This window comes from Mytilus edulis, chromosome 5 (genome assembly GCF_963676685.1).
Source record: "Mytilus edulis chromosome 5, xbMytEdul2.2, whole genome shotgun sequence".
Taxonomy (NCBI): Eukaryota; Metazoa; Mollusca; class Bivalvia; order Mytilida; family Mytilidae; genus Mytilus; species Mytilus edulis.
In genome coordinates, this window is record NC_092348.1 from 44,850,843 (window position 1) to 44,862,835 (window position 11,993).

Below are 11,993 nucleotides of genomic sequence, written 5' to 3' on the forward strand. Positions count from 1 at the left end.
ATATCACAACTCGTTCGCTATGCTCGTGTCTGTAGTGACGTTTTGGACGTTTTGGATTTCAATGAACGTAATCTATCATGTATTACTGGTAGATAATTAAGTCAGGATTTCGTTATCACATATTTCTAAATTCTTCCACAGATACGAACATTTGGTTTGAAAGTTTGGCTGTACCTATATCAAACGGAAAAGCACATCTTAATTTTTACGGGGATGTTGTAAACGGTTTAACCGAGACCGAAAATTTAGATACGATCCGGGTAAACTTATCAATCCATTATATAAACTTATTTTAAAAGGTTACCAATTCAGGACTGTAATTAGATCTTTGAATATTGTTTTTAATGGTATAAATATTGGTTTTGGTTTCATTAAATTAAAATCATACTAAATATTATTGGTATACACATATGCACACTCATGGTACTACAATCTGTCGATACCTATATTTTGGCATTTCGCAAGGTTATGTTTTTCTCTTACTGTTAATAAAGTATTTACACTAAATCCATTAACATGATTAAGTGTTGGAAATGTACTGAGTGCTATGTTAGTCTTAGATACATGATTTTTGTATTAGATGTTATTGGCTTTGAAGTAGCTGCCAGTAACTGCGAGTACTCTCAGATCTTTACTTTGTGTCTGTTTTTGTTGTAGGATGTATAGATACGTGAGATACGCATCCACATCTGGTCAGTGTTATCGTTAGATGTTTTCTGCTTTCTATCGATCTATCGGGTTAACCCCTTTTCAATTTATTTTTATAGTTTGTTAGGGGGTGATTTGGCACCAGCAAGCAAGTTTAACTCCGCCACATTCCTTAAGTGCCTGTTCCAAGTCAGGAGCCTATAGCTCAATGGTTATCGTTGGTTAAAGTTTGTCATATTTGTTTTTCGTAAATTGTTTGTAATAAATTCATGAAATTCGGCCGTTAGTTTTCACAATTGAATTGTTTCATATTTTTCATGTCGGGACTTTTATAGCCGACTATACGGTATAGGTTTTTCTCATTGTTGAAGGCCGTACGATTGCCTATAATTGCTTTCATCCACTTCATCTGAACTGAGATGAAAACGAACCACTCGTTGATTATAAACTTTGGTGGATAGTTGTCTCATTGGCAATTATACTACATCTCCCTATTTTTATATGAATGTTCACGAAAAACATAACTATAATTATACATTCAAAGATAATATGTTGTCTCCATTTTTTTTTAAATATAAGGAGTTTTTGGAATATATTTCATTGAGACAGCAACCGATAGATAGAATATTTTTTTTTGTGTCATATGTTTTTGCAATGAATTAAACAAGATATTCGTTAGCAGTCTGCTGCATATTAATGGAAAAAGTAAAAATATCATCAGAAAAAAAAACAGACTGACCAAAGCAATTTTTTAGAAAAAAAAATCATTATTAAAATAAGGAGATGTAGTATGATTGCTAATGAAACAACTATCCACCAGAGTTTATGATCAACGAGTGGTTTGTTTTCACCTCAGTTCTTGATTGGTCAAACTTGTCGTGCTTTCCTCTAAAGAAAGAGGTTCGATAAGACCCTTAAAGGGTCCTTTTTTCTAGCACAAATTTCAATTTAGGATTTATTGATCAATATCACAATGAATCATAGCTAAAACACTGACTGGATATGAAAATCATAAATAAAAAAAGCACACATTTTTTTCCACAAAAATTCAAATGAAAACAAGTAAATTTCCATTGGTTTTTTTTGGGTTTTTTTTTTTTCTTACTGGAAACATAAGAGCGCATGCGTCGACAGAAAAGATCTTATTATATAATATTTGTTATACCATTTTACATATCTGACATAAATATTTACTTTGTTAAAGCCTGCACTCTATGTTTCCTATGTCTTAATGTTTTGTAACCTATGCGATTTTGTCAAAGTGTTTTAATGTCACAAATCTATTCCAATTATAAGAAACAGTTCCACAGTGTACGAAAAAATATATCAAGTGAATCAGAGTGTATACAATTCCTAGCTTGGAGACTAGCACCATGTCATAAGTGAGCAAAGTTTATAAAGAAAGAAATTCACAAATACAATTGTTGAAACCATATTTTTCTTAATGTATGTATGTATGTGTGTTTGTTTGTTTTTTTAAGTTCGTATTTAGTTCGGTATTGAATTTTGAAATATCTTGGCTTCAAGCATCACTAAAAAGACATTTATTCTCGAAATGCGCATCTGGTGCAGTAAAATAGGTACCGTTTATGTCACTAGAACAACACAATGTTGCGTGTATTAAGAGTTATAGTGTATTATTTTTGTCTATTTTTTCAAATTTCATGGTTACTACGTATACAACATAATTTTGTTGTTTTAATTTTTAGGAGTAATCTTCAATTCTTAAAAATACTGACTGTAGTTGATAATTGATTATAATAACAAACATTTTATTTTGTTTGTTGTCATACAAGGTTGAATGTATATTTTCAAAATGTTGGCATAGGTTGAAGACACCGTTTTAATTTGTTGACGTAATCATAACTGACTGCGCATTTGAAATGACATGTTTCACAGTTTATCCAAGAACATCTGCTTTAACAGTAGGTTTTTCGACAAAATATCCGCACCTTATAATTAAAACAATGGCCTAAAGGTTAAAACTGACGACTATTGGTTGCGTATTTTTCGGTATAAAAATTATGAAAACAATTTAATCAACCTTATATTACTAGTATTTTGAACTGAGAAGACAAAATAAAGGGAAACTTGAGGTAAGATAACATTATATATTTTATAATATGCATTTCATGCTACATAGCTTACATGTTATTATGACTTAGTTATTTTCAAATGAGAATACCCTGAATTTTTAATAAAATTTTATGTTCAAAATCTCAAGTTGGAGGTTCTCTTATTGACAGGCATACCCTATATTATTATTTTTATATAAGTGTGATTATAACTAGAATAAATAAACTATCATAGATACCCAGGACTAAAGTTTGTATATACGCCAGACGCGCGTTTCGTCTACAAAAGACTCATCAGTGACGCTCGAATCCAAAAAAGGCCAAGTACGAAGTTGAAGAGCATTGAGGACTAAAATTCCTAAAAGTTTTGCCAAATCCAGCTAAGGTAATCTATGCCTGAGGTAGAAAAGCCTTTATTAGTATTTCAAAAATTCTTAATTTTGTGAACAGTTAATTTATAAATATAACCATATCAATGATAATTCATGACTACTGGGCTGGTGATACCCTCAGGGAAATGAATCTCCACCAGCAGTGGCATCGACCCAGTGGTTGTAAATGAACTCATCATAGATACCCAGGACTAAATTTTGTATATACGCGTTTTGTCTACAAAAGACTCATCAGTGACGCTCGAATCCAAAAAAGTTAAAAAGGCCAAATAAAGTACGAAGTTGAAGAGCATTGAGGACCAAACATATATAAGGTATATCTAACTAAACGCCCTGTCTGTAAGCGTGTTAGTCTCTATTCGAATTTCATATCACACAGTTAAGACATATTCATATCATAAAGTAATTTACAAATTATCTGATAATTTTTGTATTTAAAGAATAAGAACAACAACGATATTTTCCCTCGTTGTGCTTGAAATTTTGTAGTCCTTCAAATTTTACTTCGATTTTTCTGTATTTTCATTTAATCATTGATAAACTGAAAGGAACACATAATATGCAAAATTAAGGGAACGGTACTCAAAATGATGACGTCTTTATCAGAATTTCACGCGTGTGTTTTATGACATCGAAGGTGCTAGTAAAAACTTTGAAATAGTGAAAAAGTGATAATTGGGTAAGGCGTTTACATTTCTAGCTTGCGTCTTTTAACTGCCTCGAAAACAGCTTTGTAGCTATTTGATATATATGTAATGTTTATTATTTTTTCAGATTAAGATGAAAACAGATTATATTCTATTTATAGTAGCAACCTCATGGTGAGTGTTCCTATTTTTTTTTTCTGTCTATTTTTCAGTTTAAGTTTGCATGTCAGGAAATATGCATTTTACCTATAGATATGTAACGTGTACACAGGGTAAGTTTGTCTATTTCTATTTTAGTACGGGTTCGTTACCAGTTTGATACTGGATCCAAAATGTTTTATTTACAAAATATGTAACAAATAATTTTTATTCATACATTAACGTCAATGAACCCAAATATGTATAACTTCTCTTTGCGTTCTCTAATAAACTATCTACAATTATTCTACTTCAAATATATACAACTGGTACAAAATTTGTACTATTACAAATGTGTCTTGGGTCAGGAACTAACTTGTCCTCTTGGCACTATTATGTACCCTATAAGTTGGTCACACAGACTTACGCTTGTCAAATACGTCACTCGTTCTTTTGGTACAATTATGCACCTTACAAGTTGGTCACTCACAATTGTCCTATAAATTTTGGTACCCTTCAAGCTACGACTTGTCGTAATGGTACATTGTGGTACCCTACAAGTGAACACACTTGTCTTGTACGGTAAACTTCATACTTGACAAACTACAAGTTATACAAGTCTAAAGAACAGGATTCAACCTTGTCCTTTGTTGCATTACATAATGAATGCAATTCGATATTAGAGAATATTAACAGGCACCAACCTGTTCTTTATTACACTTAGTAATAGAAACTATATAAGAGACAACGATCTCAAATATCCTTTCTATTATTATAACATACCGTAAGTATCATGGCCATCGTCTTCGTAGCATCAGACGCATGACAAAGAGCTAGGAATAGCTCCTGCTTATGTACCCCAATGGAAGCCGAACCATTCTTGAATGAGGGGTGTTCTACTAAAGTGCCTCATTACTCGTATTACAATTTCCTCTGGAACACTCCTTCACATTTGACCTGACCCAAGGTTTACCCGCGAAACATATGTATCTTTTCTATGTTTATTCAAGTTTTATTCAAGTTTTATACAAATGTACAAAATAAGGCTTCTGTCGAACTGTAACTAATGTAAACAATCTAACCTAAGATACAAAATCATCACATAACCCACGCCTCAAAAATACATGCGTCCCGCATATCTAAAACTAACTTTACAACGGATAAAACATAGAAGTACTATATACACATTTTAATTCAGTTAAATGTATCGAAACCTTTTCTTTAATGTCTTTGTGACCTTTTTTCCATCGATATTACCAGCAATCTAGCAGTCAAAAAAACATATCGTTTACGGCATTGCCATTTGCTTCTTTAAAAGCAAGATCAGCACGTACAATTTTGACCTTCTGCTAAACAAACCTTGCCATAAAGTGACAACTTCTGACTTCGGCGGTATGACAACCGCGTCTGTAGCAACCACTCTGTTACAATCTATAGGTTATCGAAAAATTAAGTCTACCCTTAAATTATCTACATAAAATATCAATTTTATCATCAATTGAACACGTGTGGTGTTTCATAAAGCCAAGTATACCATCGACCTGCAGATCAGTTACTACAGCTTGAATGCACAATACGAATTACTATAACTTAATATTAAAAAATGCACAAATTTCAAAATGGAACAAAACAGTCCGTCCACGGTGTGCTATCGTCATATTTACAGGGTTTAATTTCTTCACCAGAATTATCTGTGTGATCTTTATGTCGGTACTTTGATTTTTTTTTTTAATTGTAATTTTCCTTAACATAACTTTAATCTATATATAACAATAGTGTTTCCTCTTTCTCTGAATCAATGTAGAAACATTTGACAGTATTGTGAGTATTCGGGTTGGTGTATGTTGGTATATCACCTTTTTTTAGCTCACCTGGCCCAAAGGGCCAAGTGAGCTTTTCTCATCACTTGGCGTCCGGCGTCCGTCGTCGTCCGTCGTCGTTAACTTTTACAAAAATCTTCTCCTCTTAAACTACTGGGCCAAATTTAACTAAACTTGGCCACAATCAGTATTGGGGTATCTAGTTTATAAATTGTGTCCGGTGACCCGCCAAACCAACCAAGACGGCTGCCATGGCTAAAAATAGAACATAGGGGTAAAATGCAGTTTTTGGCTTATAACTCAAAAACCAAAGCATTTAGAGCAAATCTGACATGGTTAAAATTTTCAGATGAATCAGACAACTCGTTGTTGGGTTGCTGCCCCTGAATTGGTAATTTTAAGGAAGTTTTACTGTTTTTGGTTATTATCTTGAATATTATTATAGATAGAGATAAACTGTAAACAGCAATAATGTTCAGCAGAGTAAGATTTACAAATAAGTCAAATGACCGAAATGGTCAGTTGACCCCTTTAGGAGTTATTGCCCTTTATAGTCAATTTTTAACCATTTTTCGTATATCTTAGTAATCTTTTACAAAAATCTTCCTCTGAAACTACTGGGCCAAATTTAACCACACTTGGCCACAATCATCATTGGGGTATCTAGTTTATAAATTGTGTCCGGAGACCCGCCAAACCAACCAAGATGGCCCCCATGGCTAAAAATAGAACATAGGGGTAAAATGCAGTTTTTGGCTTATAACTCAAAAACCAAAGCATTTAGAGCAAATCTGACATGGGATAAAATAATCTATTAGGTCAAGATCTATCTGCCCCGAAATTTTCAGATGAATCGGACGACAAGTTGTTGGGTTGCTGCCCCTAAATTGGTAATTTTGAGGAAATTTTACTGTTTTTGGTTATTATCTTGAATATTATTATAGATAGAGATAAACTGTAAACAGTAATAATGTTCAGCAGAGTAAGATTTACCAAAAAATCACATGATCAAAATTGTCAGTTAACTCATTAAGGAGTTATTGCCCTTTATAGTCAATTTTTAACCATTTTTCTAAAATTTTAGTATTCTTAAAAAAATCTTCTCCTCTGAAACTACTGGGCCAAATTTAACCAAACTTGGCCACAATCATCATAAAATTGTCAGTTTATTCCTTAAGGAGTTATTGCCTTTTATAGTCATTTTTGAAAATTTTTAGAATATATTTTCCACTGTAATTACTGGGCCAAGTTCATTATAGATAGAGATAATTGTAGCAAGAAGAATGTCCAGTAAAGTAAGATCTACAAACACATCATGATCACCAAAACACAATTTTGTCATGAATTTATCTGTGTCCATTGTTTAATATGCACATAGACCAAGGTGAGCGACACAGGCTCTTGGGAGCCTCTAGTTTTTTTTATCTCCCTTGTCTTGACAAAGAGGACCCTTTTGATCCCAAACCCGAATCATTTATTGTTATAAAAACATCTTTTGGAAGAACACCTTTATCTTTTGGTGTTGACGAAACAAAAATCTTACTATACATAGTTCCTTCCATATCTTGTATTTGTTTTGTCAACTCGTCAATTTTATCATCAAAAGACATTTTTGTACTTTAATTTAAGATTTAACCATGTATGTACAATATAATAAATGCCAATCGAATATTGATTGTACCACTTTCGATCGTTAATCCCGAGTGTAAATAATATAGGCAACTAAACTAGGGGAAATTTAAAAACGTGAACAGGACAATTTTGATATACAAGTTACAATTACGATATGTGCAAAAGTGAATAGTTTAAACATGTAAATTATCACAAGACAGTTTGGATATAAGTTTATGATATGTTCAAATTGGATTACCATATGATCTTTCACTATGGATTTAAAAATGAACAATTTGGATCCAACCGCTAGCCTCCAATTTATGTAACGTGTACACTGGATAAGCGTGTCTATTTCTATTTTAGAACGGGTTGGAACTGTAAACAATCTAACCTAAGATACAAAATCATCACAGATGGATAAAACAATTTATTAATATATATGTTTTGAAGTCTCAAGATGTCAGTGAAAGTCTCTCATTTTGTCATCTTTGTTTATCTCAAGTAATCAAATTTTACGAACTGACAAAGACTAGCCAAATTGAGTCTTAAGGTGGTACCTAACACCTACACTGAAATTAATTTGGCTCGTTTAATTTTCTTAAAATTTTGACAAAGTATTTACTTTGACCCTTTGACAAAATATAAAAAAATCAAAATAATTGAACCAACCGTTTTATCAGAAAAATTACACTGGTTATATAGCAGTTTGACAAACACTCATTTTGATCATTGAGAAGCTTAATATTCCCTTCAGAACACAACGTCATTAAAACGTTCTGCTGATTTTACAGAGTTATCTCCCTGTAGTGTTAGGTACCACCTTAATTCCGTGCCCTAGTATGATGACAGTCATGTCTTCATGCAGACTGTTTAATCCTAATAAATGATAACATTAATTATAATGCATTGAATTGATTTCATGTAAATACTTCTCCATTTAAGTTTACATCGATGAGCTTTACTGCAACATAAACTAAACTTTAAAATATCACGTACAATTATAGGTAATTATATATAGGTATAGTTAGTACTGGTTAATCGGCATATCAAATTTATAACTTCTATATACTATTAGTTAGATGATTATTAATACCATCTTACTAATCCAGTTAGGACTTTAAAAGGTATTAATAGATTTTGAGATTTTTTTCTTCTATATGAAGACATGTAAAATATGTTGCCCTCCTACAAACATATTTGAACTATTTCTTATTAAGAGTCAGTATGGAGTCATTTATCACTATCGTTATAATTTTAAATTAAGTTATATATAGATTCTGACATTGGTACCAGTGGATTATCGGATTTATCCAATCGAGACATTTAAATTATCGAATATTTGAAATGGATAATTTTATATGTCAAGATTGGATAAATCCGATAATCAACAAGTAACTATGAACGAATCTAATTCTTTAATGATTATCAAATAAATCTTCATTTTAGATAAACGAAAATCCTCTTCGAGTGCCTTCCACATTCCACATGTTCCACAAAGTTGTCAATTTCTCTAACACCTGTTAGCAAGTATCTGATACAAGTATCTTGTCTTAGGGAGGGATAAATCCTACTTTGTAAAGAATCACTCTGATTCAAACAAAAAATTCTCTGAAACTGATATTATCAAGATGCTTGATTTCTTGATTGACAACATATTTGTTACGTTCGGAGGACGTGTTTTTCAACAGACTGTCGCATTCCAATGGGAACAAACTGTGCCCCTCTACTCGCCGACTTGTTTCTTTATTATTATGAGGCTGACTTCATGCAGGAACTTCTTAGGAGGAAAGATAAGAAGTTAGCAATATCCTTTAACTCTACTTTCCGCTATATAGATGATGTTCTTTCACTAAACAATTCAAAATTTGGTGACTATGTGGAACGCATCTATCCAATCGAACTAGAGATAAAGGATACTACAGATACAGTTAAGTCGGCTTCATATCTTGACTTACATCTAGAAATTGACAATGAGGGTCGGTTGAAAACAAAACTTTACGACAAAAGAGATGATTTCAGCTTTCCAATTGTGAACTTTCCATTTCCAAGTAGCAACATTTCAGCAGCACCTGCATACGGGGTATATATCTCCCAATTGATACGATATTCCCGTGCTTGCATTTCCTATCATGATTTTCTTGATAGAGGTTTGCTGCTCACAAGGAAGCTATTAAACCAAGAGTTCCAAATGGTGAAGTTGAAATCATCCCTTCGTAAATTTTACGGACGCCATCACGAGTTGGTTGACCGTTATGGAATAACCGTTTCACAAATGATATCGGATATGTTCCTTACGTCGTAACTACAACCCCCTTCCCTTTCATGAATATGACCTACCGAATTAGACTATTTACCGGATTTGTAATCACATAAGCAACACGACGTGTGCCACATGTGGAGCAGGATCTGCTTACCCTTCCGGAGATCACCCCTAGTTTTTGGTGGGGTTCGTGTTGTTTATTCTTTAGTTTTCTATGTTGTGTCGTGTGTACTATTGTTTTTCTGTTTGTCTTTTTCATTTTTAGCCATGGCGTTGTCAGTTTGTTTTAGATTTATGAGTTTGACTGTCCCTTTGGTATCTTTCGTCCCTCTTTTAGCACATTTCAATTCATCCAGTGAGCTGATAAAGGTTATGACCCTCAAACTCAGCCAATTATCGGCAACCACACGTTGATTAAAGTTTTTTTTATATTCAATGGGACCAGAAAGGTCAAATTGCCAAAGAATTAGAGAAACAGAAATCTAGAATTTAACGGGATTTTGTTCTACGTTTATGTAAAGACAATTGATACAATTTTCTTACTTATTATTTGTGAAAAAAAAATATGTGCATGGGGAAATCCTTGATGAGACAATAACAAACAAACAACTAACGTTACCAAAAATAGACATGTGGGGGTCAAAGGCGTATGATAAGCTATAAATTCCACGTATTTTAGATCACTTAATATTAGACACCAACACCAAATTTATTATACATAAATAAGGCAAAGGCATTTTAGCAAGCTGTTACCCCTCACGAGAATTAATTGAAGACAGACACTAGATGTTAGTTACTCTTCAGTACTCAGTCTTGTTCCTTTTGTCCTGATCAGTTGTAGAATGAGATATACACTATGTCTAAACTTTTAAAAAAAATCATGTTTTTCCAATAGTATATACAACTAAATTTATTTTGCTTATTTGACAGTTTGTGTCTTGCACATGGATGGGTCAAAGATGTTGAAGTGGTCGACGCTGTCAAAAGGTCACCTGACAAAGTGGAGAAATTGACATCCCCAATCGATATATACCAACTATTGCTGTGGTCCCTCAACAAATTTCAAAATTACACCGACAACTACAGCGAGGATGAAACAGAGGATGCAAGACAAATCAAACGTACAATGAATAGCAAGTTGTCACGTGATTTCCTCAGAAGGAGACGAATGAGGGGAAATAGTTTCCGAATGACTAACAGTAATTCGATGGATCCGTTAGCTAGTGGTTTGATTGGTTAGAGCGCTAACAAAGCTTCCGAACATGCTTTTATTTCAGTTGATTATAACATCTACTCTATGACAATTCACTAGGAACACTTATTTCAAAATTAAATTAAAAATGGAGTTAAAAGTTTTTCTTGTACAACCTCCTATGGTTGTTTTATCAATTATGTTCTTTTACTTGAAATAACAAACTGTTTCATCAATTACTGAATAAATACTTGCAAAATTCCTTTGTCTCATTACCAGTTTTTGTTTGGATGTTTGGATTTTTTGTCTTTAATTTTTCGTTTTATTATATATTCTGTTAGTCAACTTGTAGTTGTGGCATTGGGTTATCCACAAGATGACGACATATTCGCAAGTAAAGAAATGTTAACTGAGTGTCATGTATGTATATATGGTCGTATGCGTTTTGCAGTAAAGACGTGAGAGTTGTGTTTCTTTGTATAATGATGCATATTTGTCCTCTGATGTTATCTGGCTTTTTGGAATAAACGTGCTATGCAATTGACGTTTCTGTTACTCTTTTAGGCAGATATAATTTTAGCGGCATGGGATGCAAGAATGTGCCACCCCCCCCCCTTTTTGTTATATGAGTTTTATTTTGCGTATTGCTGTGTTTTTCGTTATTCTACATTGTCCAGAGGTTTAGTGGATGGTTGAGATGTCATAAAACGTGTTTCACCACTCCGCATTATTGCACCTGTCCCAAGTCAGGAACCCGGGCCTTTGTTAGTCTTTAAATGTAGTTCATTAATAGGTTTATTGTGACGCCCATTTTCACTGAGCTAGGCGTACACATTTATATTTAGGGGACAACTAAGGACTGCCTCCGGGTTCGGATTTTCTCGCTGATTTGAAGACCAGTTTTGGCCTTCGGTTGTTATCTGGCTCTTTAGTCAGGTTGTTGTCGCTTCAATATATTCCCCATTACCATTCTCAATTTTAAATTCTGTATCAAGATGAAAAGGAAGAATAACTGAAATCAACATGGATGTAACCGTTTCAAGCTTTCTCAATTATTATTTTTATTCTATTTGAGCAAACTTAAACCTACAGTCATGTCAACAAATGGTTTACATTTTTTGTTGGAAAACGGAAGACATGAATATTATAAATAGATTTACTTTTTACCTGTATTCTTTGCGCAAATGAAATAAATTGTTTATCCCAA

At 33.1% G+C, this 11,993-nt stretch overlaps 1 long non-coding RNA gene across 1 annotated transcript; it reads left to right on the plus strand.

Annotated features, from left to right (window-relative positions):
* Nucleotides 1–2,667: 2,667 nt before the first annotated feature.
* LOC139522431 (uncharacterized) lies at nucleotides 2,668–11,048 on the plus strand. Its single transcript, XR_011664427.1, has 3 exons — nucleotides 2,668–2,744; nucleotides 3,890–3,936; nucleotides 10,525–11,048. It is a non-coding gene; the product is annotated as an uncharacterized lncRNA (long non-coding RNA).
* Nucleotides 11,049–11,993: the final 945 nt, after the last annotated feature.